We start from the raw sequence: 27,481 nt of genomic DNA on the forward strand, positions 1-27,481 counted from the left end.
CTACAGAAAGTCAAATGCTTCACTAACCGTCTCTCCTGTTTTTTCAAAAATGGCCTCTACTTTGAGTTCGGTGTGACCGAAGGTCATTTGCACCTTGACTTGTCGGTCACGTCCTTTAGACGAATCTGGCAGGAAAAGTTTCAATTTCCCTATCATGATACATTCGGCATCAGTTACGTACAAAGGTGCACATGTCATGTTTGAAGACACATAAACGGGGAAGACCATATAAGTTTGATCGGCCCTGGCAGGTTGATATGACCGTACTACTTGAGGCTGTCCGATGTCGAAAGGATCGCCAGCCTGCACATGGACGTCGAATATGCTATGACACCAAAAGTTTCCATCAGAACTTGTAAAAAGTTTTGAACTGTCGTGTACTGCCATTTTAAATGGGTATGACGTTTCTATTCCATATGTAAATTTGCAAACTCTCGACTTGATTGCTTGCGGGTCTTGTCCAAATATGACAGTTCCTTTAAGAACAGCTAGACCAGCTTCGTTTGGTACAATGAACCGTAGAGTTAGAAAGTTTTGCTAATTTCGTCCTGAAGGATAAGAGGTTCCGAAAATCCACCGACCATAAAGATACTCTTCACTCCTCTCAAATTCGGCTCCTCCAGCAGCTTCTTCACATGCGACACGATATGCCTTGAAGGGTCGTCAAACATTTGCTTCGCCAGATCTATACAGACTCGAAGTTTATCACCTGTGACTGAGAGTCTACCTTCGAAACATGGCAACGATTTCACAATCGTGGAAATATCTCGGCCGGCCATTCAAATCCTTGCATGCATCGTTCAACGTGGTTGGAATCTTGAAGGTAATTTTATCATTGGTGGCATCATATGGCTTCATTGTTCGTTTTTTCACTTCAAACTCGCGGAAGAGTTCCATCATGTCATATTTGTCTTTTTACATAAATCGTTCTAAAGCATCGCTGCCAACAATATTAGACAGAAGGAGTTGGTAAGCTTGGTCCACCTTAGTACCTCCCCAGTCTCCACCATTGGCCTTGTGGATTTCTCTCAGGGATCCATCCCGCTGTGTACAGTTATGTCTATCGTACCACCTAAAAATAATTATATTTTTTTTGTGTCCTTGTAAAATGTATTTGTTATACCGTATAGACGTGTAGACGTGGCAATCACTGCATCGTATATATTGATATATCGATAAAGTGGTAGAATCGTGTCACCACGACGAATATCATAGCATCAATAAAGCGATAAACTTCGCATCACTATGGCGATATAATAGCACAGTAAGTAACCATACGGCGACATCATAGTATCAATAGATCGACATCATAGTATCAGTATATCGACATCATAGTATCAATATATCAACATCATAGTATCAATATATCAAAAACATCATAGTATCAATATATCGACATCATAGTATCAATAGATCGACATCATAGTATCAATAGATCGACATCATAGTATCAATATATCAACATCATAGTATCAATAAATCGACATCATAGTATCAATATATAATACATCATAGTATCAATATATCGACATCATAGTATCAATATATCAACATCATAGTATCAATATATCAACATCATAGTATCAATATATCGACATCATAGTATCAATATATCGACATCATAGTATCAATATATCGACATCATAGTATCAATATATCAACATCATAGTATCAATATATCAACATCATAGTATCAATATATCGACATCATAGTATCAATATATCGACATCATAGTATCAATATATCGACATCATAGTATCAATATATCAACATCATAGTATCAATATATCGACATCATAGTATCAATATATCAACATCATAGTATCAATATATCGACATCATAGTATCAATATATCGACATCATAGTATCAATATATCGACATCATAGTATCAATATATCAACATCATAGTATCAATATATCAACATCATAGTATCAATATATCGACATCATAGTATCAATAGATCGACATCATAGTATCAATAGATCGACATCATAGTATCAATATATCAACATCATAGTATCAATAGATCGACATCATAGTATCAATATATCAACATCATAGTATCAATATATCAACATCATAGTATCAATATATCAACATCATAGTATCAATATATCGACATCATAGTATCAATATATCGACATCATAGTATCAATATATCGACATCATAGTATCAATAGATCGACATCATAGTATCAATAGATCGACATCATAGTATCAATAGATCGACATCATAGTATCAATATATCGACATCATAGTATCAATATATCGACATCATAGTATCAATATATCAACATCATAGTATCAATATATCGACATCATAGTATCAATATATAAACATCATAGTATCAATATATCAACATCATAGTATCAATATATCGACATCATAGTATCAATATATCGACATCATAGTATCAATAGATCGACATCATAGTATCAATATATCAACATCATAGTATCAATATATCAACATCATAGTATCAATATATCGACATCATAGTATCAATATATATACATCATAGTATCAATAGATCAACATCATAGTATCAATATATCAACATCATAGTATCAATATATCGACATCATAGTATCAATAGTATCAATAGATCGACATCATAGTATCAATAGATCGACATCATAGTATCAATAGATCGACATCATAGTATCAATATATCAAAACATCATAGTATCAATATATCGACATCATAGTATCAATAGATCGACATCATAGTATCAATAGATCGACATCATAGTATCAATATATCGACATCATAGTATCAATAGATCGACATCATAGTATCAATATATCAACATCATAGTATCAATAGATCGATCATAGTATCAATATATCAACATCATAGTATCAATATATCAACATCATAGTATCAATAGATCGACATCATAGTATCAATATAATAATATCATAGTATCAATATATCAACATCATAGTATCAATATATCAACATCATAGTATCAATATATCGACATCATAGTATCAATATATCGACATCATAGTATCAATATATCAACATCATAGTATCAATATATCAACATCATAGTATCAATAGATCGACATCATAGTATCAATATATCAATATCATAGTATCAATATATCAACATCATAGTATCAATATATCAACATCATAGTATCAATATATCGACATCATAGTATCAATATATCGACATCATAGTATCAATAGATCGACATCATAGTATCAATATATCAACATCATAGTATCAATAGATCGACATCATAGTATCAATATATCGACATCATAGTATCAATATATCGACATCATAGTATCAATATATCGACATCATAGTATCAATATATCAACATCATAGTATCAATATATCAACATCATAGTATCAATATATCGACATCATAGTATCAATAGATCGACATCATAGTATCAATATATCAACATCATAGTATCAATAGATCGACATCATAGTATCAATATATCAACATCATAGTATCAATATATCAACATCATAGTATCAATATATCGACATCATAGTATCAATAGATCGACATCATAGTATCAACATATCGACATCATAGTATCAATTTATCAACATCATAGTATCAATATATCAATATCATAGTATCAATATATCAACATCATAGTATCAATAGATCGACATCATAGTATCAATATATCAACATCATAGTATCAATATATCGACATCATAGTATCAATATATCGACATCATAGTATCAATATATCGACATCATAGTATCAATATATCGACATTCATAGTATCAATAGATCGACATCATAGTATCAATAGATCGACATCATAGTATCAATAGATCGACATCATAGTATCAATAGATCGACATCATAGTATCAATATATCAACATCATAGTATCAATATATCGACATCATAGTATCAATATATCGACATCATAGTATCAATAGATCAACATCATAGTATCAATATATCAACATCATAGTATCAATAGATCGACATCATAGTATCAATATATCAACATCATAGTATCAATATATCAACATCATAGTATCAATATATCAACATCATAGTATCAATATATCGACATCATAGTATCAATATATCAACATCATAGTATCAATATATCAACATCATAGTATCAATAGATCGACATCATAGTATCAATATATCAACATCATAGTATCAATATATCAACATCATAGTATCAATAGATCGACATCATAGTATCAATATATCAACATCATAGTATCAATATATCAACATCATAGTATCAATATATCAACATCATAGTATCAATATATCAACATCATAGTATCAATAGATCGACATCATAGTATCAATATATCAACATCATAGTATCAATATATCAACATCATAGTATCAATATATCGACATCATAGTATCAATATATCAACATCATAGTATCAATATATCAACATCATAGTATCAATATATCAACATCATAGTATCATATATCATCAACATCATAGTATCAATAGATCGACATCATAGTATCAATATATCGACATCATAGTATCAATATATCAACATCATAGTATCAATAGATCAACATCATATTACCAATATATCAACATCATATTACCAATATATCAACATCATAGTATCAATAGATCAACATCATAGTATCAATAGATCGACATCATAGTATCAATATATCGACATCATAGTATCAATATATCAAAATATCATAGTATCAATATATCGACATCATAGTATCAATAGATCGATATCATAGTATCAATATATCAACATCATAGTATCAATATATCAACATCATAGTATCAATATATATACATCATAGTATCAAGATATCAACATCATAGTATCAATATATCGATATTATACTATCAATATATCAACATCATAGTATCAATATATCGACATCATAGCATCAATAGATCGACATCATAGTATCAATAGATCGACATCATAGTATCAATAGATCGACATCATAGTATCAATAGATCGACATCATAGTATCAATATATCGACATCATAGTATCAATATATCGACATCATAGTATCAATATATCGACATCATAGTATCAATATATCAAAATATCATAGTATCAAGATATGACATCATAGTATCAATAGATCGACATCATAGTATCAATAAATCGACATCATAGTATCAATATATCAAAAACATCATAGTATCAATATATTGACATCATAGTATCAATAGATCGACATCATAGTATCAATAGATCGACATCATAGTATCAATAAATCGACATCATAGTATCAATAGATCGACATCATAGTATCAATATATCGACATCATAGTATCAATAGATCGACATCATAGTATCAATATAGCGACATCATAGTATCAATAAATCGACATCATAGTATCAGTAGATCGACATCATAGTATCAATAAATCGACATCATAGTATCAATAAATCGACATCATAGTATCAGTCATATATATCGACATCATAGTATCAATATATCGACATCATAGTATCAATATATCGACATTCATAGTATCAATATATCGACATCATAGTATCAATATATCAACATCATAGTATCAATATATCAAAACATCATAGTATCAATATATCGACATCATAGTATCAATAGATCGACATCATAGTATCAATAGATCGACATCATAGTATCAATAGATCGACATCATAGTATCAATAGATCGACATCATAGTATCAATATATCGACATCATAGTATCAATAGAATCGACATCATAGTATCAATATATCGACATCATAGTATCAATAGATCGACATCATAGTATCAATATATCGACATCATAGTATCAATATATCGACATCATAGTATCAATAAATCGACATCATAGTATCAATATATCGACATCATAGTATCAATAGATCGACATCATAGTATCATATATCGACATCATAGTATCAATATATCGACATCATAGTATCAATATATCAACATCATAGTATCAATATATCGACATCATAGTATCAATATATCAACATCATAGTATCAATAGATCGACATCATAGTATCAATATATCAACATCATAGTATCAATATATCGACATCATAGTATCAATATATCAACATCATAGTATCAATATATCGACATCATAGTATCAATATATCAACATCATAGTATCAATATATCAATATCACATAGTACCAATATATCAACATCATAGTATCAATATATCAACATCATAGTATCAATAGATCGACATCATAGTATCAATATATCGACATCATAGTATCAATATATCAAAACATCATAGTATCAATATATCGACATCATAGTATCAATAGATCGATATCATAGTATCAATATATCAACATCATAGAATCAATATATCGACATCATAGCATCAATAGATCGACATCATAGTATCAATAGATCGACATCATAGTATCAATAGATCGACATCATAGTATCAATAGATCGACATCATAGTATCAATATATCGACATCATAGTATCAATATATCGACATCATAGTATCAATATATCGACATCATAGTATCAATATATCAAAACATCATAGTATCAATATATTGACATCATAGTATCAATAGATCGACATCATAGTATCAATAAATCGACATCATAGTATCAATATATCAAAACATCATAGTATCAATATATTGACATCATAGTATCAATAGATCGACATCATAGTATCAATAGATCGACATCATAGTATCAATAATCGACATCATAGTATCAATAGATCGACATCATAGTATCAATATATCGACATCATAGTATCAATAGATCGACATCATAGTATCAATATAGCGACATCATAGTATCAATAAATCGACATCATAGTATCAGTAGATCGACATCATAGTATCAATATATCGACATCATAGTATCAATAAATCGACATCATAGTATCAGTATATCGACATCATAGTATCAATATATCGACATCATAGTATCAATATATCGACATATAGTATCAATATATCGACATCATAGTATCAATATATCGACATCATAGTATCAATATATCATGACATCATAGTATCAATATATCAATAAACATCATAGTATCAATATATCGACATCATAGTATCAATAGATCGACATCATAGTATCAATATATCGACATCATAGTATCAATATATCGACATCATAGTATCAATATATCGACATCATAGTATCAATATATCGACATCATAGTATCAATATATCGACATCATAGTATCAATAGATCGACATCATAGTATCAATATATCGACATCATAGTATCAATAAATCGACATCATAGTATCAATATATCGACATCATAGTATCAATATATCGACATCATAGTATCAATAGATCGACATCATAGTATCAATATATCGACATCATAGTATCAATATATCGACATCATAGTATCAATAAATCGACATCATAGTATCAATATATCAACATCATAGTATCAATATATCGACATCATAGTATCAATATATCAACATCATAGTATCAATATATCAACATCATAGTATCAATATATCGACATCATAGTATCAATATATCAACATCATAGTATCAATATATCGACATCATAGTATCAATATATCAACATCATAGTATCAATATATCGACATCATAGTATCAATATATCAACATCATAGTATCAATATATCAACATCATAGTATCAATATATCGACATCATAGTATCAATATATCAACATCATAGTATCAATATATCGACATCATAGTATCAATATATCAACATCATAGTATCAATATATCGACATCATAGTATCAATAGATCGACATCATAGTATCAATAGATCGACATCATAGTATCAAGATATCGACATCATAGTATCAATAGATCGACATCATAGTATCAATATATCAACATCATAGTATCAATAGATCGACATCATAGTATCAATAGATCGACATCATAGTATCAATAGATCGACATCATAGTATCAATAGATCGACATCATAGTATCAATATATCGACATCATAGTATCAATAGATCGACATCATAGTATCAATATATCGACATCATAGTATCAATAAATCGACATCATAGTATCAATATATCGACATCATAGTATCAATATATCGACATCATAGTATCAATATATCGACATCATAGTATCAATATATCGACATCATAGTATCAATATATCGACATCATAGTATCAATATATCGACATCATAGTATCAATATATCAACATCATAGTATCAATATATCAACATATAGTATCAATATATCGACATCATAGTATCAATATATCGACATCATAGTATCAATAGATCGACATCATAGTATCAATAGATCGACATCATAGTATCAATAGATCGACATCATAGTATCAATAGATCGACATCATAGTATCAATATATCGACATCATAGTATCAATAGATCGACATCATAGTATCAATATATCGACATCATGGTATCAATAAATCGACATCATAGTATCAATAGATCGACATCATAGTATCAATACATCGACAACATAGTATCAATACATCGACATCATAGTATCAATATATCGACATCATAGTATCAATAAATCGACATCATAGTATCAACATATCGACATCATAGTATCAATACATCGACATCATAGTATCAATACATCGACATCATAGTATCAATAGATCGACATCATAGTATCAATAGATCGACATCATAGTATCAATAGATCGACATCATAGTATCAATAGATCGACATCATAGTATCAATATATCGACATCATAGTATCAATATATCGACAATCATAGTATCAATAGATCGACATCATAGTATCAATATATCGACATCATAGTATCAATAAATCGACATCATAGTATCAGTATATCGACATCATAGTATCAATATATCGACATTATAGTATCAATAGATCGACATCATAGTATCAATATATCGACATCATAGTATCAATATATCGACATCATAGTATCAATATATCGACATCATAGTATCAATATATCGACATCATAGTATCAATATATCGACATCATAGTATCAATATATCGACATCATAGTATCAATATATCGACATCATAGTATCAATATATCGACATCATAGTATCAATATATCGACATCATAGTATCAATATATCGACATCATAGTATCAATAAATCGACATCATAGTATCAATATATCGACATCATAGTATCAATAAATCGACATCATAGTATCAATAGATCGACATCATAGTATCAATATATCGACATCATAGTATCAATAGATCGACATCATAGTATCAATAGATCGACATCATAGTAAATCAATAAAAATCGACATCATAGTATCATATATCGACATCATAGTATCAATAGATCGACATCATAGTATCAATATATCGACATCATAGTATCAATAATCGACATCATAGTATCAATATATCGACATCATAGTATCAATATATCGACATCATAGTATCAATAGATCGACATCATAGTATCAATAGATCGACATCATAGCATCAATAGATCGACATCATAGTATCAATAGATCGACATTATAGTATCAATAGATCGAACATCATAGTATCAATATATCGACATTATAGTATCAATAGATCGACATCATAGTATCAATATATCGACATCATAGTATCAATAGATCGACATCATAGTATCAATAGATCGACATCATAGTATCAATATATCGACATCATAGTATCAATATATCGACATCATAGTATCAATATATCGACATCATAGTATCAATATATATCGACATCATAGTATCAATATATCGACATCATAGTATCAATATATCGACATCATAGTATCAATATATCGACATCATAGTATCAACATATCGACATCATAGTATCAATATATCGACATCATAGTATCAATATATCGACATCATAGTATCAATAAATCGACGTCATAGTATCAACATATCGACATCATAGTATCAATATATCGACATCATAGTATCAATAAATCGACGTCATAGTATCAACATATCGACATCATAGTATCAATAGATCGACATCATAGTATCAATATATCGACATCATAGTATCAATATATCGACATCATAGTATCAACATATCGACATCATAGTATCAATATATCGACATCATACTATCAATAGATCGACGTCATAGTATTTTCTTGGCGTAAGTTTTTGATACGTTACTGTATAATATGACCTTAGTCAGAGATGCAATCAGAGCACGTACCTCCAGCGTCCAACACCATATATTTTGACCCCGGAGTAAAAGCATGCACATCATCCTCTCCATTCCGTTCCACGGGTTGGTACTTGCAGTAGAGAGATGCAACTTCCGGTTCTAGGGCGATCATCAAATGACCCTGTTCGATACCAGACTTCAACAAAATACGGATCATGCAGCATGTTATATTGAACAGGCTCTACTCTACAAGGCTGATCTCTAGTTATCAATATTTCATATTTTATAATTCAATGCTTTTCGGTTTGACAAAGATGAGTGAACAATGTCAACACCAATAAACAGTTTGAAAGGATCTTTATTGTTGTATTTCATTAAGTCTTGAAGTTGAAATCAAATTATTTTACATTTGATGGATTTATCTAGTTACTATGGTGGCATATTTCTGCCATCGAATTGCCGACTTACGACTTAATGATGTCGACATAATTAAGGCATTATGTCGACATCATATAGGAAGATGTCGACATCATATAGGAAGATGTCGACATAAACAGAAGAATATGTCGACTTACCACATGTACCTGCCCACGTAATGATTCCAAGATAATTATGTAGAAAGTCGGTAACTCGGCGATTAATCGTGTTTATGCTCGGGTGTGACACCGACTTGTCAGTTATTGATGTCGACATCTAAACTAAAAGATGTCGACATCTGGTCTTGAAAGTGGAAATCAAAGGCCACTCTTTCATGACGCACTGTGTATATGCAGCAAGGTACCATACAGCAGAGATCGACGTTGATTTTGTTAATTCAGGTTTTTATTTATTTGATTTCAAAATTAAAAATTGTGATCCTGCACATCCCGGCCATGCAGCTGTAATTAACCTACGTGTACGTAGCTGTTAGTCCGAGCTGAGGAAGTTAGAGTGCAAGAGGACTCTGCTTTGTACAACGAATTTCCATCCTCTTGGCCATAATTATTTTTAATATAGGGGTACATTGTATAACCGTGGGTTGGAAATTCGTTTAAAAGCTGTGTGTGTGTTTTGTGGATTGGCATTCGTACCAAGTCTATGTACTACATACCGTACTATACTATATTAAAAAATGAATGAAAAATTAAAAAAATGCAAAACAATGATTTTTTTCATGTTTTATTTTCTTGCGAATCACGAAAAAATACCAGTTACGTAATTTAAAAGCCATAAAGGTCACAGTACAGGTACACAATACACATTGGGAAACCAGCTTCACTTGTTAGCTTGCCCTGTCAATACATATATATATATATAGGTAAATATTTACATCCCTCGATACACTTATATAAAGGCACAATGAATTTTTGTTACGGTCTTAATAGCCAGATTCAACCTTTGGTCCTGCCGGGACTATTTTTTGTAGTAAAAACACGCGTTCTTTGTAGTCAAACGTGGTAAAAAAGTCACGTGCTTATACTTCATTCAGGCCATTGGCCGGAGTATACAATTGTATTATGGGTAACTAGTGATCACGTGATTGTGTGTTTACTTCCAAATATGGTGATAGTTTGCTTGCCATTTCTTCGGAAAAAGTGATCTATTTGAAAATATTTGAACTCCAAAATGTTATTAATATTGCATGCATATGATTCTGACTTGCACATATGTACTGTTTTACTATAAATAATGAACTGAAATGAGTTATAAAATTGTCATTTCCTCGTTTTGTAAATACATGATGTAATGCGAATTTACCAATTCAATAGGTCTAACCGTCAAATCAAGGATCAGCGAAGATCGGCTACTCCCGGCTAAATTCGTAGAATTATAAATTTATCTTGATATATATATAATTACCCGCTTTAGGTTTCAGAACAGATACATACATTTTTTATAACACAGAGAAAATAAGATCTTCGTCAAAAGGCCAAATTATATATACTAAATACCAGGTCAGAGAAAATTACTCTATTTGGAAGTAAACACACACTCATGTGATCACTAGTTACCCATAATACAATTCCATATTTATTTCGGCCAATGACATGAATGAGGTATAAGCGCGTGACTTGTTTTACTACGTTTGACTACAAAGAACACGTGTTTTGTGCCATTATTGGGCAAATCCCCCGCGGATCGTGGTTTCATTTCCACCATTTGAAATTGCTAAGCAATACTATCATATAATTGTTTATTTTCTTTACAAACAAATAGTTATAAGCTTCCGTGTAGCGCACTTAGCTTTTTGGGAATCTAATACATGTGTACACATACTAAGGACACTGATGTGCATGCACGGGCGTATGTGCTTACATGGCAGCTTCACACCTGGTAATTTGGGACCTAGGACCTAACTCATTGTGCTTCGGTAGGTTCCGTACGAAAATGTATCATTTTGTTTGTCAGAAATACTCTTCATATACTGAAAGGTCTCAAGGCCCTCTACCAATATTGTGAATTTTATGGCCCTGGGGTCTCAGAATTGTCCCCAGGGGATAGGGTCTTTACCATAGTTTATATAGGGAAACACATTTATGAGCATTATTTGCTCAATTTTCATATGAAATGTAACAGATATAATGGAATCAAATACTTTTCATAGATTAAAAGGTTAAATTGATATCATCACTGACTGATTTCATGGGCCTGATAGGCCAATATATGGTGCTTATATACGGTGTATGTCTTTGTTTCACTCTGTATCCGAACTCAGGTGACCAATCAGAAAACAAAAAACATGGCTGACAGGTGGCTATTACTGCTATTTAAATAAATAGACTTCATTTTTAGTTTTCCCATGTTATAAAACATTTCCAAGAGGAAAGAAAAAGGTAAAGAATTACAGAAATAGAGAAAAGATCCACCTTTTATTGGCATGATTTACATCAGTCAGTAGTGGGTACCAAGTTAATTAAACTTTAATGTGCAGCTGCAGGGGCGTAGGAAGAAAAGGGTTCTCCTGCACATTTTTCGTACTTCATTTTAGAAATTTTTGCAGCTTTGCGGCACATTTCCTAAAACGTTCAATCACGTTACGTTCAAACCTTTAACAATAAAAATTCAATATACATGAACAAGACTAAAAATGTCCATCAAGGGATTCTACTATTTCAAAAATGTTTCTTAAAATTTTAATTTGTTTATATGTCTTAGCAAGACAATTAAATCAATTCATTATTTTTTGAGTTAATCAACAATGTGCTGAAGGTGTGAAGCCGGTAATGATATGACGGCATTCACAATTACAATTTCTAGAAGCAGGTAACTTTAAGTCGCTTTAAAATCCTCAAAATACATCGTAAAACTCATCTTGGCCATTCTAAATCGTAATATTTTTTTTTCCCGGGGGAGACCTCCGGACCCCCAAAACACCAAAATCTCGCGCACTCGGCGCTCGCAAAATCATCTACATAGTATTTTTTTTGTTTCCGGGTGAGACCCCCGGACCCCCCCCCCCCCCCCCCCCCCCCCCCCCCCAACACCAAAATCTCGCGCATTCGGCGCTCGCAAAAAAAATCATTACAATACATCGTAAAAATTACCTCAGCAATTCAAAATCGTCATATTTTTCTGGGGGAGACTCCCGGACCCCAAACACCCAAATCTCGACCCTTCGTCGCTCGCACGCCATTTTGCTTATTCATTAATTTCCTGTTAGCGTCGCCACTGTCTAAAGATGTGGATGTGTACAAGGATTATATGTAATGATTTATGAGAAAAACATGAAAGTATATATGGTTGCGTGTTGAATTAATCTCCTCGTGTGGGAGTGAAGTCTCAAGTGTCTTTTGACCGGTGTAACGTTGAAAATGGACCCCCGTTGAAAACTGACCTCGGGTCATTTTTCAACGTTGAAAAATGACCCCGAAAACCGTTGAAAACTGAACTTCAGCGCACTTTTCACACCGACCCGTTGAAAACGGACCCCGTTGAAAAGTGACACTTCTCAGGAAAAGACAAAGATAGGCTATGCCTGTTGTCTGATCCCATTGACACATAACATCTTTTGTACAACAACACCACACAACACAACCACACCACAACACACAACACAACAACACCACAACACACAACCACGCAACAACAATACAACACCACACACCAACAACAAAACACAACAACAACACAACACGACACACAACATCACACACAACACAACATATCACACAACAACACGACACACAACAACACAACACACATCACAACCACACGACAACACAACACACAACACAACACCACACAAAATACAGCCACATAGCATCCAACAGCACACACAACACAACACACCAATAACACACAACATAACAACAACACAAACACACAAAACACAACGATGATAACAATACAAAATTTCATTTCAAATCGCGGTGATTACGTAATTTAGATATCAGCCTATAAGGGGGGGGGGCTTATATTAAGAATGGCGATAACAGAATTCGAGAATTATGTTTGTGCAACAGCTACATATGTGAATGCACTAAGGTCATTTTCAAGAGACCGTCCGTTGAGAGTTTGCCAAGGTCATTTTTCAACGGTCATTTTTCAACAGACCTGCCGTTGAGAATTGACCCTACACGCTGTCAATTTTCAACGGCATGTTAAATTTTCAACGGCATTCGGGGTCCGTTTTCAACGTTGAAAACTGACCCGAGGTCAATTTTCAACGAAGGTCCATTTTCAACGTTACACCGGCATCTTCCAGTGTCTGTTGTAAGCAATTTACAATCTTCTTAATAACCAAGAACCTCATACATGGACATGATATTGGGCCATAGCATGCTGGGATTAAGGGATACAAAGTTTGTTCAAATCAATGATCTTGACCTATGTGCCAAGTCACAGGGCTGAGACATATCTATTATTTGTTTAAAAGTAAAACATTATTTATAACTGTGCATATCGAAATTCAGGTGACTGTTAGATATATATATCCTTATTGCCTTCTGCTCATTCTCAACTCTCATCCATTTGTAAGCAATTCTAACAAACTCCTTCTCCACAACATGGTTTTTCTCACTTTACAGCAAGTTCAAAAACAACAACAATAAAATTACGATCATGAATATTTTGTATTGTTATTTATTTATTTTTTTTTTGCAAATTTTCAGCAAAACAAACATGTTTCAAATTATATTAATACACATATTTGATTAATATATTTAATCTGCATTTATTTTTTTAATTAAAAAAAATGAAAAAAAAACCTATCCTAGCAAATGTACATGGTTTGTCATTTCAATCAAGGGAGATAATCCGTTTTGAGGGATTCTCCACAAAGTGGAAAAGTTAAGATTATAATTCACTTTCCATGCATTATTCAACCAAAAAATTAGCCTGGGACATTTCCTGGTCAACGTCAATTATAATTTCAACACAAATTTATTAGATGATGTTTCAAGTAATTTTCAAGTATATACATGAACTTTGACATCTGGCACAATATGTAATCTTCAATTTATCAATGTTTCACAATCAAGTCTACTCTAAGCCTTCTGTAAGCTAACACAAACTCTGCCTTTGTGTGATATAATTCAAACAGGGTTCAAAACACAATGGAACACAGCTCTATACAGCTCTATCTCACCTGGCCCACATATTTTGGTTCCCGTTGGATGGAAGGTGTCCTAAGAAATGTCTCGTTGATAGGCGCTGAAGGTTGTCTCCCTTCTTCCTACCTTTAGATTCTGGTCCTGTAACATCAGCCTCCATGAAAAGATCGCAGATAATTTCTATTCTGAAATTGTGAAATTAATAGATTATGAGAATGTTAACTTTCATGACTTCACACAAAAAGCTTTTGATGTAAATATTTTATGCTCCCATTTAAAGATGATCCACCGCTGACAAATGGTATTTTTTTTTATCTATCAAAAACAAAAGCAGACGATTTAGAATTTTTCTTCAGTTACAAAAGTTACTGACTTTACATCATTACCACCATTGAAAAGTTTCAGCTTTTCATTTTACTTGAAGATAAAAATATTAAAAATAATTAATTGCATCCCGAAAAAATTCCGTCGCACTATGTCCTATATGAAATGAAGTACTGGTTGCAGAGTAATTAATTATTTTATTTTTTGTGTGTTAATTAGACATATATACACACGATTAAACACCAATTATTGTTCAAATGATGTGTATCATTTATGTTCTATCGGCGATGGAGCATCTTTAAAACATTCATATGTACTTGATCAAAGTTCCGGATTCTTTATTGTTTTTTTTAGCATTAAAATGCAACTTCAAAGCCCAAATTATTGAATCCTTAAGAATTAAGACAGATATATTTTCTTTTCCATAGTACATATGCTTCATCAGCTGACGTTATGTGTTTGTACTTGTATTTCATCACCTTGATACCCTTTGAACAGAAACACATATAAATAATATTATATATATTTCTGCTTTGAAGCACTGGGTGTTGACTCATTTTTTTGTAAAGACTGCAATGTCAAGGACATGAAAAAAACTTCTTCCACCATTTCAATGTCCAACTTAGGAAAAACCAACAATGCTTTAAAGAATTTGAAATAAAAATAAACTCATTTACTGACGTGCGCATCTCCTAGCATTTGTGATATAGTATTTACAATGTAACCAAATCTTTTTCAACAGATTAAATTTTAATGGCTCTCATATTATTGATCTATCAACAAAGTGTTTAGCTGTAAAAATTCAATTTAGTCTGACTATTTGACTTACCTGTCTACTGCTCCCACGCGCTTGTGTAGCTCAAAACACAGTCAGACGGACAATTCTGTTGCCATTATGTTGATTCCATTACATCTGCTACATTTCCTATGAAAATCGAGCAAATAATGCTCGTAAATGTGTTTCCCTATATAAAACTATGGTAAATTTGACCCTCTCCCCTGGGGAAAATTCCGAGACCCCATGCAGGGCCATGAAATTCATAAAATTGGTAGAGGGCCTTGAGACCTTTTAATCTATGAAGAGTAATTCTGACAAACAAAATGATATACTAATATAACCAGTAGTATCTAGGCATTTTCGTGCGGAACCTACCGAGGCATAATGTAGGTCCCAATTTAGCACAATTAGCCCGTGCATGCACATCATTTTCCTTAGCATGTGTACAAGTACATGTATTAGATTCCCAAAAAGCTAAGTGGGCTACGCGGAAGCAAACCATTTGTTTGGAAAGAATTTGGAAATTAAACTATGAAATGATAGTATTGCTTAGCAATTTCTAATGGTGTAAATGAAACCACGATCCGCGGGGGATTTGCCCAATAATGGCACAAAACACGTGTTCTTTGTAGTCAAACGTAGTAAAACAAGTCACGTGCTTATACCTCATTCATGCCATTGGCCGAAATAAATATGGAATTGTAATATGGGTAACTAGTGATCACATGATTGTGTTTACTTTCAAATATAGTGATTTCTCTGACCTGGTATTTAGTAATCTTATTTTCTCTGTGTTATATGTATCTGTTCTGAAACCTAAAGCAGGTAATTACATATCAATATAAATTTATAATTCTACGAATTTAGCCGGGAGTAGCCGATCTTCGCTGATCCTAGATTAGACGGTTAGATCTATTGAATTGGTAAATTCGCATTATATCATTTATTTACAAAACGAGGAAATATCAGTTTTATAACTCATTTCAGTTCATTATTTATAGTAAACAGTGCATATGTGCAAGTCAAAATGATATGCATGCAATATTAATAACATTTTGGAGTTCAAATGTTTTCAAATAGATCACTTTTTCCGAAGAAATGGCAAGCAAACTATCACCATATTTGGAAGTAAACACACAATCACGTGATCACTAGTTACCCATAATACAATTGTATATTCCGACCAATGGGATGAATGAAGTATAAGCACGTGACTTTTTTTTACTACGTTTGACTACAATGAACGCGTGTTTTTACTACGAAAAAATAGATGCAGATCTATGTATCCCGAGTTTGGAGCTTAAAACCTCAAAAACCTAACATACGAGGAACGCTTAGAAAGACTAAATCTTCCAACTTTACAACATCGGAGAACTAGAGGGGACATTATAAATGTTTTTTAAAATAAAAAAACATAATATGATCGTAGAGTAACTGAGAACTTTTTGCAAATGGACAGTACAGGCAGAACGACAGGTCACTCTGAGAAAATTTTTAAGAAACGTTGCAATTTAGAATTAAGATAGAAATATCTTCAGTAACAGAATAGTAGACATATGGAATAAATTGCCGCAACATATTATAGATGCAGATACTGTATACAACTTTGAAGTAATGTTAGATGAACACTAGACAAACATTTGTTTTAAAATCTAATAGTCTATATTGTAGGATCATAGCCATTGATATACTGGAATTTATTTACTTATTTTATGAATGTATATATTGTTGATATGGATATAGAGGCTTCCAGCCTGCATCCATCAATTGTCCTAATAAATCCTAATAAAACTGCGTTCCGGGAGGATTTTTAGTCGAAAGGTTGACCGTAAGGAAAATTCGTTGTGCCTTTATATAAGTGTATCGAGGGATGTAAATATTTATGTATTTATATATGGACAGGGCAAATTAACAAGTAAAGCTGGTTTCCCAATGTGTATTGTGTACCTGTTCTGTGACCGTTATGGCTTTTAAATTACGTAACTGGTATTTTTCGTGATTCGCAAGAAAACAAAACATGAAAAAAATCATTGTTTTGCATTTTTTTTTAAATTTTTCATTCATTCTTTTAATATAGTATAGTACGGTATGTACTACATGGACTTGGTACGAATGCCAATCAACAAACACACACAGAGCTTTTAAACGAATTTTCAACCCACGGTTATACCCCTATATTAGTAAATAATTATGGCCAAGAGGATGGAAATTCGTTGTACAAAGCAGAGTCCTCTTGCACTCTAACTTCCTCAGCTCGGACTAACAGCTACGTACACGTAGGTTAATTACAGCTGCATGGCCAGGATGTGAAGGATCACAATTTTTAGTTTTGAAATCAAATAAATAAAAATCTGAATTAACAAAATCAACGTCGATCTCTGCTGTATGGTACCTTGCTGCATATACACAGTGCGTCATGAAAGAGTGGCCTTTGATTTCCACTTTCAAGACCAGATGTCGACATCTTTTAGTTTAGATGTCGACATCAATAACTGACAAGTCGGTGTCACACCCGAGCATAAACACGATTAATCGCCGAGTTACCGACATTCTACATAAATATATCTTGGAATCATTATGTGGGCAGGTACATGTGGTAAGTCGACATATTCTTCTGTTTACGTCGACATCTTCCTATATGATGTCGACATAATACCTTAATTATGTCGACATCATTAAGTCGTACGTCGGCAACTCGATGGCAGAAATTGTTACGTCTGGGGCTGATGACAAACATCAACAACACGTGTTCGCCATTATAGAACTACTTTTTATTGACTAACAGACAGACAGGTTGTATTCTTACGCAGGGCGTAACTAATGACTGGAACCAAACTATATAAATCCGGATCATAGCAAACTAAATACATAACATTTCCTCCCTTCCAATTTAGAAGTACCAAACTATGAAAGATGTACATGTTTCTCAAATGCTGTTTTTACCGTTACAGTTAATTTATTTATTATATATATATGATGTCCATAATGATCAGTCAATGAATGTTCTATCACGATTATTATCTAAGGATTTATCAGAGAGTATCTCTCGTCATACACCTTAAAAGTTATAATGACTAGACAACACATAATGACTAGATTTAAGTATATGTAATTTGATGAGTACTATTCAAGACTTAGTCTTGACTGATTGCACAGGGATTATTATGCCCAAATACACAGTGCCACTGCCAATCAGGTTTTATCCCTATTGATAACGATATAGTAGTTCACAAATCTAATTTCACAGGGGCACGAATGTTCTCCCTTTTTGGATAGCGTCGTGTCTCTGTTGGAACTGAGTTGGCTGGCGGTGTCACTACCTCCAGTGTGGCTGGTGGAGCCGTGATAGTTTGTTGGTACCGGTATAGTCGATGGTGCTAAGCTGACTGGTGGTGTCGGTGCAGATGATGGCACCATTACCTCTGGTTCCGGTTCCATAGCGATCTGTGTTGCACGAACTTGGTCTGTATGACGTCTCCAAATACTACCATTGCCAGTATCAACTTTGTATGAAAGCGGACCAGTTTGTTGTGTAATCTGACCTGCAATCCACTTTCCCCCTCCGCGATAGTCGCGAACCAAAACTTGCTGGCCGGTCTTAAACTGGCGTACTTTAGACCCACAGTGAGAAGATATCTTCATTCGTTCCTGTCCCTTCTGAACTCTCGCGAATACATTTGGTTTGAGACAGTCTAATCGAGTCCTCAGACTTCTACCATACAGTAATTTTGCTGGGGTTTCGCCTGTTGAAGCGTGTGGTGTGGTTCTGTACTTGAGTAAGAAGTTACTAAGTTTATGTTGGAGAGATCGGTTGTCTCCCTTGGCTTGTTTCATAGCCTGTTTAAAGGACTGTACAAAACGTTCGGCAAGTCCGTTTGTCCGTGGATGGTACGGTGCTGAAGTAGTGTGTTGAATGCCGTTCTGTTTCAGGAATTGTTTGAATTCCTCACTTACAAATTGTGGCCCGTTGTCCGAGACAATCTGTCGTGGCATACCTTGTTGAGAGAATAAGATTCGTAATTTCTCAATGGTGTGTGTGGCTGTTGTAGACTTCATTGGGTAGACCTCAGGCCATTTACTGTGAGCATCAACAATGATGAGAAACATACTGTTGAGAAACGGCCCGGCAAAGTCAATATGGAGCCTATCCCAAGGGGTGGTTGGCCACTCCCAGGGATGAACTGGTGCGGCTCGCGGTGTATTACTCGTAGATTGACATCCAGAGCAGGACTTACACATGTTCTCTCTATGTCCGAATCAATGTTTGGCCACCACACATAACTTCGAGCAATGGATTTCATCCTGACTACGCCCACATGCCCATCATGAATTTCCTGTAGTACTCTTGTTTGTAGCGTGTTAGGGACGATAACTCGGTTACCCCATAACAATACATTTTGATGTACGTTCAGTTCTGTAGCACGGTTACGAAAAGGTTTGTACACATCGTCACATGGAAATTCTGTACTTCCTTGTAGAACAGCCTCCAATACTTTCGACAGTACTGGATCTCGCATTGTTTCCTTGCGTACTTGTGTGTCCGACACTGGTAATTGTTCTATCTGTGAGGTATAGAACAAAGATGAGGTGTCTGTATAGTCACCCTGAGTCTTTAAAGGAAGTCTGCTGAGTCCATCAGCATTTGCGTGGTTATGAGTGTTCCTATACTCAATGCTGTAGGTGTGTCCAGAAAGAAACATGGCATACCTTTGTAATCTTGCTGCGGTCATGGTAGGTATCGATTTGTTTGGATGCAAGATGCTGACCAGTGGCTTGTGATCGGTCACTAAGGTAAAATGACGTCCGTAGAGATATGTGTTGAACTTTTGTACACCCCAATAGAGACCCAAGGCCTCCTTGTCGATCTGTGAATATCCCGTCTCAGCCTTTGTCAGTGATCGTGAAGCGAATGCCACAGGTCGCTCTGTTCCGTCCTCTGTGATATGGGAAAGTACACACCCCAATCCATAAGGTGAAGCGTCGCATGCTAGCTTTACTGGAAGCTTAGGGTCATAATGACAGAGAACTTGTTCCGACGTGATAAGTTCCTTTACCTTCTGAAAAGATTGATCACACTCGTCTGTCCAGCACCATTTGTTGTCATGCTGTAGTAGTTGATTCAGTGGTGCCTCCACAGTAGCTAGGTTAGGAAGGAATCGGCGGTAATAGTTTTACCAATCCCAAAAATGAACGCAGCTGTGTCATATTCTCTGGTTTAGGGGCTTTCACGACTGCCTCGACTTTATCTGGAGATTTGTGGAGTCCTTCGCCATCAATGATATGGCCACAATAGGTGATCTTCTCTTTAAAGAAATTACATTTTGACAAGTTTGCTGTAAGGTTGTAGCTCTCCAGCCGATCGAGTACAGTGTTAATGTTCTGTAAGTGCTCTTCATCAGTTTTACCACTAATGATCATGTCATCCAATATGCATGAAGTAAATGGAATGTTCTGTAGGACTTGGTCCATAGCCTTTTGCCATATAGCCGGAGCAGATGAAACTCCAAATGGTAATCTGTTATACCTAAACAGACCCTTGTGAGTGTTTATGGTGAGCATTTCCTTCGAGCTTTCCTCCATTTCCATCTGGTTGTATGCATTTGTCAAATCAATCTTTGTAAATTTCTTGCCTCCAGCCAGAGATGAAAAGATATCCTCTATCTTCGGTAGAGGATAATGCTCTACCTTCATCACTGGATTGATTGTGACCTTATAGTCACCGCACACGCGCACTTGTCCAGACTTCTTTAAGGCAGGAACAATAGGAGACGCCCAGTCACTGTACTGTACAGGACTAATGATGCCACTATCCTGTAGTCTTTGTAGTTCAGCTTCTACCTTGGGTTTTTAATGAATAGGGTACGGTACGAGCTTTGTGAAATTTAGGCTGTGCGTTCTCCTCCAAGTACAGCTGAGCCTTAATACCTTTAAGTTTTCCCATTCCAGTAAAAACAGTCTTGTGTTTATCAAGTATTGCCTGTAGTTCCTTCTCTGTATGTGAAGTGTTTGTATCCTGTTGTTTTGAAGCCTTCAAATTATTGATTTCTTTCCAATCGAGCTTGAAATGTTGTAACCAGTCCCTTCCGAAAAGTGCTGGTCCCTTCTGTCGTACTACTAGTACGTCTAATTCAGCAGTTTGGTCATTGATACTGACTGGTATCCTCAAAGCTCCCACAGGTATTATTTGTTCCCCGGAGTATGTCCGTAGTTTTATTGTACTACGCCTGAGAGGCCTGTTGCTGAAATGTTGTTTATATGTCACCTCAGGTAAGATGGATACTGAGGATCCTGTATCTAATTCCATAGGAATAGTGCTGCCACCTATGTTAGGTTTCACTATGATAGGGTTGACAGTGTTTACATTGTTAATTGTGTCCATTTGGAACATAGGCTCAAATGTATCATATCCCTCCTCCCCAGGACCTTCATCTACATACCTCACTGTTTTTCCATGTCCAGATTTCTTCTTAGACATACATGCAGCAACAATATGTCCCTTTTTGTTACAGAAATGGCATGTAGAGTTCACATGTTTACAGTTGTCGAATTTGTGTGTGGTTGCTCCGCATCGCCAACAGGGTTTGAAAGTACGAGTAGATTTATTCACATGGCCCCCTGTTGCTCCACTAGTATGATTGTTGTGATTGGAGTTACCTCCCTTCCCCCGACGTTGTGTATGGGAATTTATTTTATTTACAGGTTCTGAACGTTTGTGTTGTAGCTCGAGTGCATCACGACTAGCTGTTTCCATAGCGACAGCAGTTTTCACAGCCGTTTCTAAATTAAGCTCTGTCTCAGCAAGTAGCCGCCGTTGTATGTTGTCTTTATGAATACCACAGACAAAACGATCGCGTAATGTGGTCTCCAAGTGGTCTCCAAAATTACAGTGTATCGAAAGTTTCCGCAACTCTGCGATATATGACATGGCGCTCTCGTCCGAACGCTGATCTCGTTTATGGAAACGAAAACGCTCGGCGATCTCTGACGGCTTGGGGCATAGGTGGTTCTTCAATATAACAATGATATCATCAAAAGTTTTATCAGCAGGCTTGTCTGGAGCACATAGGTTTTTTAATAAACCGTAAGTTTTAGCACCAATTACTGTGAGAAACGAAGCCACCTTAACATCACCGTCAATGTTGTTTGCGGTGAAATAGAGTTCTGCCCATTCAACATATGTTTCCCATGACTCGATTGAGTCATCAAATTGTCCGATCTTACCAATAGATCGAGTGTGACGTTGTGGTGCGTTTTCACCCATTGTCGTAGGTTGTACCACAATCCTCGTCGCCAGAAATGTGTTACGTCTGGGGCTGATGACAAACATCAACAACACGTGTTCGCCATTATAGAACTACTTTTTATTGACTAACAGACAGACAGGTTGTATTCTTACGCAGGGCGTAACTAATGACTGGAACCAAACTATATAAATCCGGATCATAGCAAACTAAATACATAACAGAAATATGCCACCATAAGTTTCCATGCACAAAAACAAACTTATTTAAAGGAAAGCAATGATCTAAAGATAACATATTTAACTAAAACAAACGTGAACATTTTAGTTTTCTATGGTTTAATTCATTTATTTAGGGAAAGGTATATAAAGGACGTGTTTGGTTATGTGATGTAGGTCGTCCTCAGAATTGTTACAAGATCATTTTCATATCTTGTCTCACTGTTTATAAAAAAGTGCTCTATAACCGTGTGGTCTATCAGTTCAAAACCGCACGTTGATTTTTACCCAATATATCGACACGCACCTGTCACCAGTTGCGGACTTCTTCTCGACTCACGTTATACCATACATATCCCATCATTAGTAATCTGTTATTGATGTAGTGTCATGACAATTTACACAATTTACGAAGTCACCAGCTTTCAGATTATAAAGAAATCGATACGGTCTCAGACACAATACATTACAAAGTTTTGTTCCCTTACGGGTAGGTATTAATTGTTACGCAATTATTATGCGAGTTACACGTCATATTTTTCAGTGAAAACGACGTAATATTCGCTCATGAAAAAATGACGTCACAATAGATAACTACCCACAAGGGCAGGCAACTTTGTAATATGCAAATACTGAATACTTATAGGAGAGTTTTGATGGACACTGTCGGCCAGTGTACATAAAACATAAAAGGAAATTAATTATACGCTACCTTAGCCACGATAATACAGCGGTCAGCGGACCCTCGATAATCCGTCCGAAACCCAAATCGACGTCCAGATTATTGAGGGTCCACTGCATGCTGATTTTCTGTATAAACTCAACTAAAAAAACTTACCACTTCCGCTGCCTCCCGCATAAACTGTTTCGCGCTGTCTGACCAGATTGCCGGGACAGTGAGGACCCAGAGAATTTCCGACTCTTTCATGATGCCCTTGGTTTTACATGTCGTGATGGCATGATCCTTCAAATACTTGATTGATGCAGTAAAAACCTTGTCCGCTCGCATGGGCTGGCCCTGATCATCTTTGAGGGTGAACGATCGATTTAAAGACTGCGTTGCAAAACAAAGAGAAATAAAGAAGTCTCTTTAATTCAATGAATTGGCGTTACGATTGTTGATCAAATACACTTTTAAAATGTCACAATGCGTTTCGTATAGCGTAAAACAGCTGGATTTGTCGTATTTATAATATAATACATCGCGAACATTAATTACCGCGAACATAAGTACCTTTACAGATATATCTTTATCAATGGGACTGATTCATGTACCACGTGATATCTGATAACGTTTGTACGGGACTATTGTTTCTATTGGTGATGGAAGACGTTAAAAGAGGATATCCCGCGCTAACGTCATTTCAGCGGGAATATTGCAAAGAGTTAGATTCCATCACCACTGGAGAAACTAGTCCCACACAAACGTTATCGGGTATCACGTCCCATTAGTCTCTTTCAATATCATATTGCTATCTAAGACATAAAATGAAGAGGAAATGTTAATTAATTTACAATTATTTTTATCTGATCTATCGTCACAGTATTGATCAACATATTTTAGTGTCATATTTTATTGATGTTAGTAACACATACCAAGTTTTCGAGAAGTTGCATTTTAAATCGTTGAAAATAACGCCATCCATTATGTTTTTTTAAGGTCAGATTAGAATATTTGTCCTCCGCTATAAATCCAAAGGAGTGGAATTCCTCATCGGGACTGAAGAGAACAGTGGTAGAAGTCTTCAAAGATATCAGGTTGCCTGACGCTGCAGTCCAGTAATTGGATGACACCTGTAGTGGGTCTCGTTGGAATTCGGCGCGATACGAGAAGGCGTACCCCGAGTATGTAGTTCCAAAGTCAATGGCGACATCAAGTAGATGTGGCCCATCAGGAGGTCTCCTAGCTGCACCTAGAGCTTTAGTAGCATCAGCTGGGTCTCCACTAGATCTGAAGTGTTGATCAATTGTCTTATAAATTCATTTTTTTCTAATCTCAATTTAAAATTAGGTTTTGCTTTGTATAAGTCTTACGACAATGAAATAAGACTCATAAGTCATTGTTTTATTATTTATAACATTCATATGTTAATTTAGATATGATAACCACTTACGAGAAAAACTTGAGTTATGCCTCTGAGAATACAAATAAATATAGCACTTTGTTCATACACTAACATATAAATAAGGGCACTATAAACAGATTCATTATGGAACTATCTTTACCACGAAAATGATTTTAATCAGGTTAGCACATTTAATATGTATTACATAAATGTAAATACTATTCCTACGCTCCAAAGAAAGTATTTTAGCTCAATCATGATTTAGCCCAGAAACGACAATGATTGGTAAATCATTATTGATGCAGATATGATTGGATCATTAAGTATAGAACTCATTAAACCTAATTGTTTTAATAAATCTCCACATACTGCTTATTCGTGGACTTTTTACTGGAAAAAAGACCACGCTTTATCTTCTTCATAGTGAAAGTTTCCTCTTTTGTAGTCCTTGATTACATCTGAAATAATAATAGTAGATTTTACAGCACATATTGTCTTCTTCACCAGAAATTTCACAAATTGCACCAACATTTTAAACATAATACATGTATGTAACAGACCATCCTGAGTGGATTGATCGATTATCTATTAATCAAGTACCCAAATACCTATACGTATATAAATCTATACGTTATCAAACATATTTCCATTTGCTTTGGACTGACTACTATATAACGTTACCAAACAAAAAGGGAATTTATAAGATCATACATCTTCTATAACTAACGCGCGTTATTCAATTTGTCTGTAATCCTTTGAGAATTATAGGACCATAAATCACCCCAAGAAGGAAGTTTAATGCTGAAATTATTCTCTACATAGATAACACACGAACGTCCTACATATGGACCCTGCCAACGTTGTTTATATGCCCAATATGCCTGTTGCTATGTTGTTAACTCGTAAGTTGCATGTAATTTTGAAATCTGCTATTTAACCTATCTAAAATTTACAAATAAATGTTGAAAAGAAAAGTGTATTATTTTTCTCTTCTCTTGAAGAATTACAAACAATCAAAAACATAGATCATGACATGGGACAGATTAGGATAACGAGTTTTAAATTAAATAAAACCTCACCTTTTTATCTTTTTACTTCCTTGTAACATTAAAGGCGAAGTAAAGGACTAAAGAAAACAAATGCGCGTAACAATGTCATTGTTATCATATTTTACGTTATTCAAATTCTAAAATTTTATCAAGTATTCACAATAAGTTGCCAATC

At 34.4% G+C, this 27,481-nt stretch overlaps 1 pseudogene; it reads right to left on the reverse strand.

Moving 5' to 3' along the window:
* On the reverse strand, positions 1 to 26,873 carry LOC138327844 (heat shock 70 kDa protein 12B-like; annotated as a pseudogene).
* Between the last annotated feature and the right edge of the window lie 608 nt (positions 26,874 to 27,481).

The sequence above is a fragment of the Argopecten irradians genome, chromosome 7, assembly GCF_041381155.1.
Source record: "Argopecten irradians isolate NY chromosome 7, Ai_NY, whole genome shotgun sequence".
NCBI lineage: Eukaryota > Metazoa > Mollusca > Bivalvia > Pectinida > Pectinidae > Argopecten > Argopecten irradians.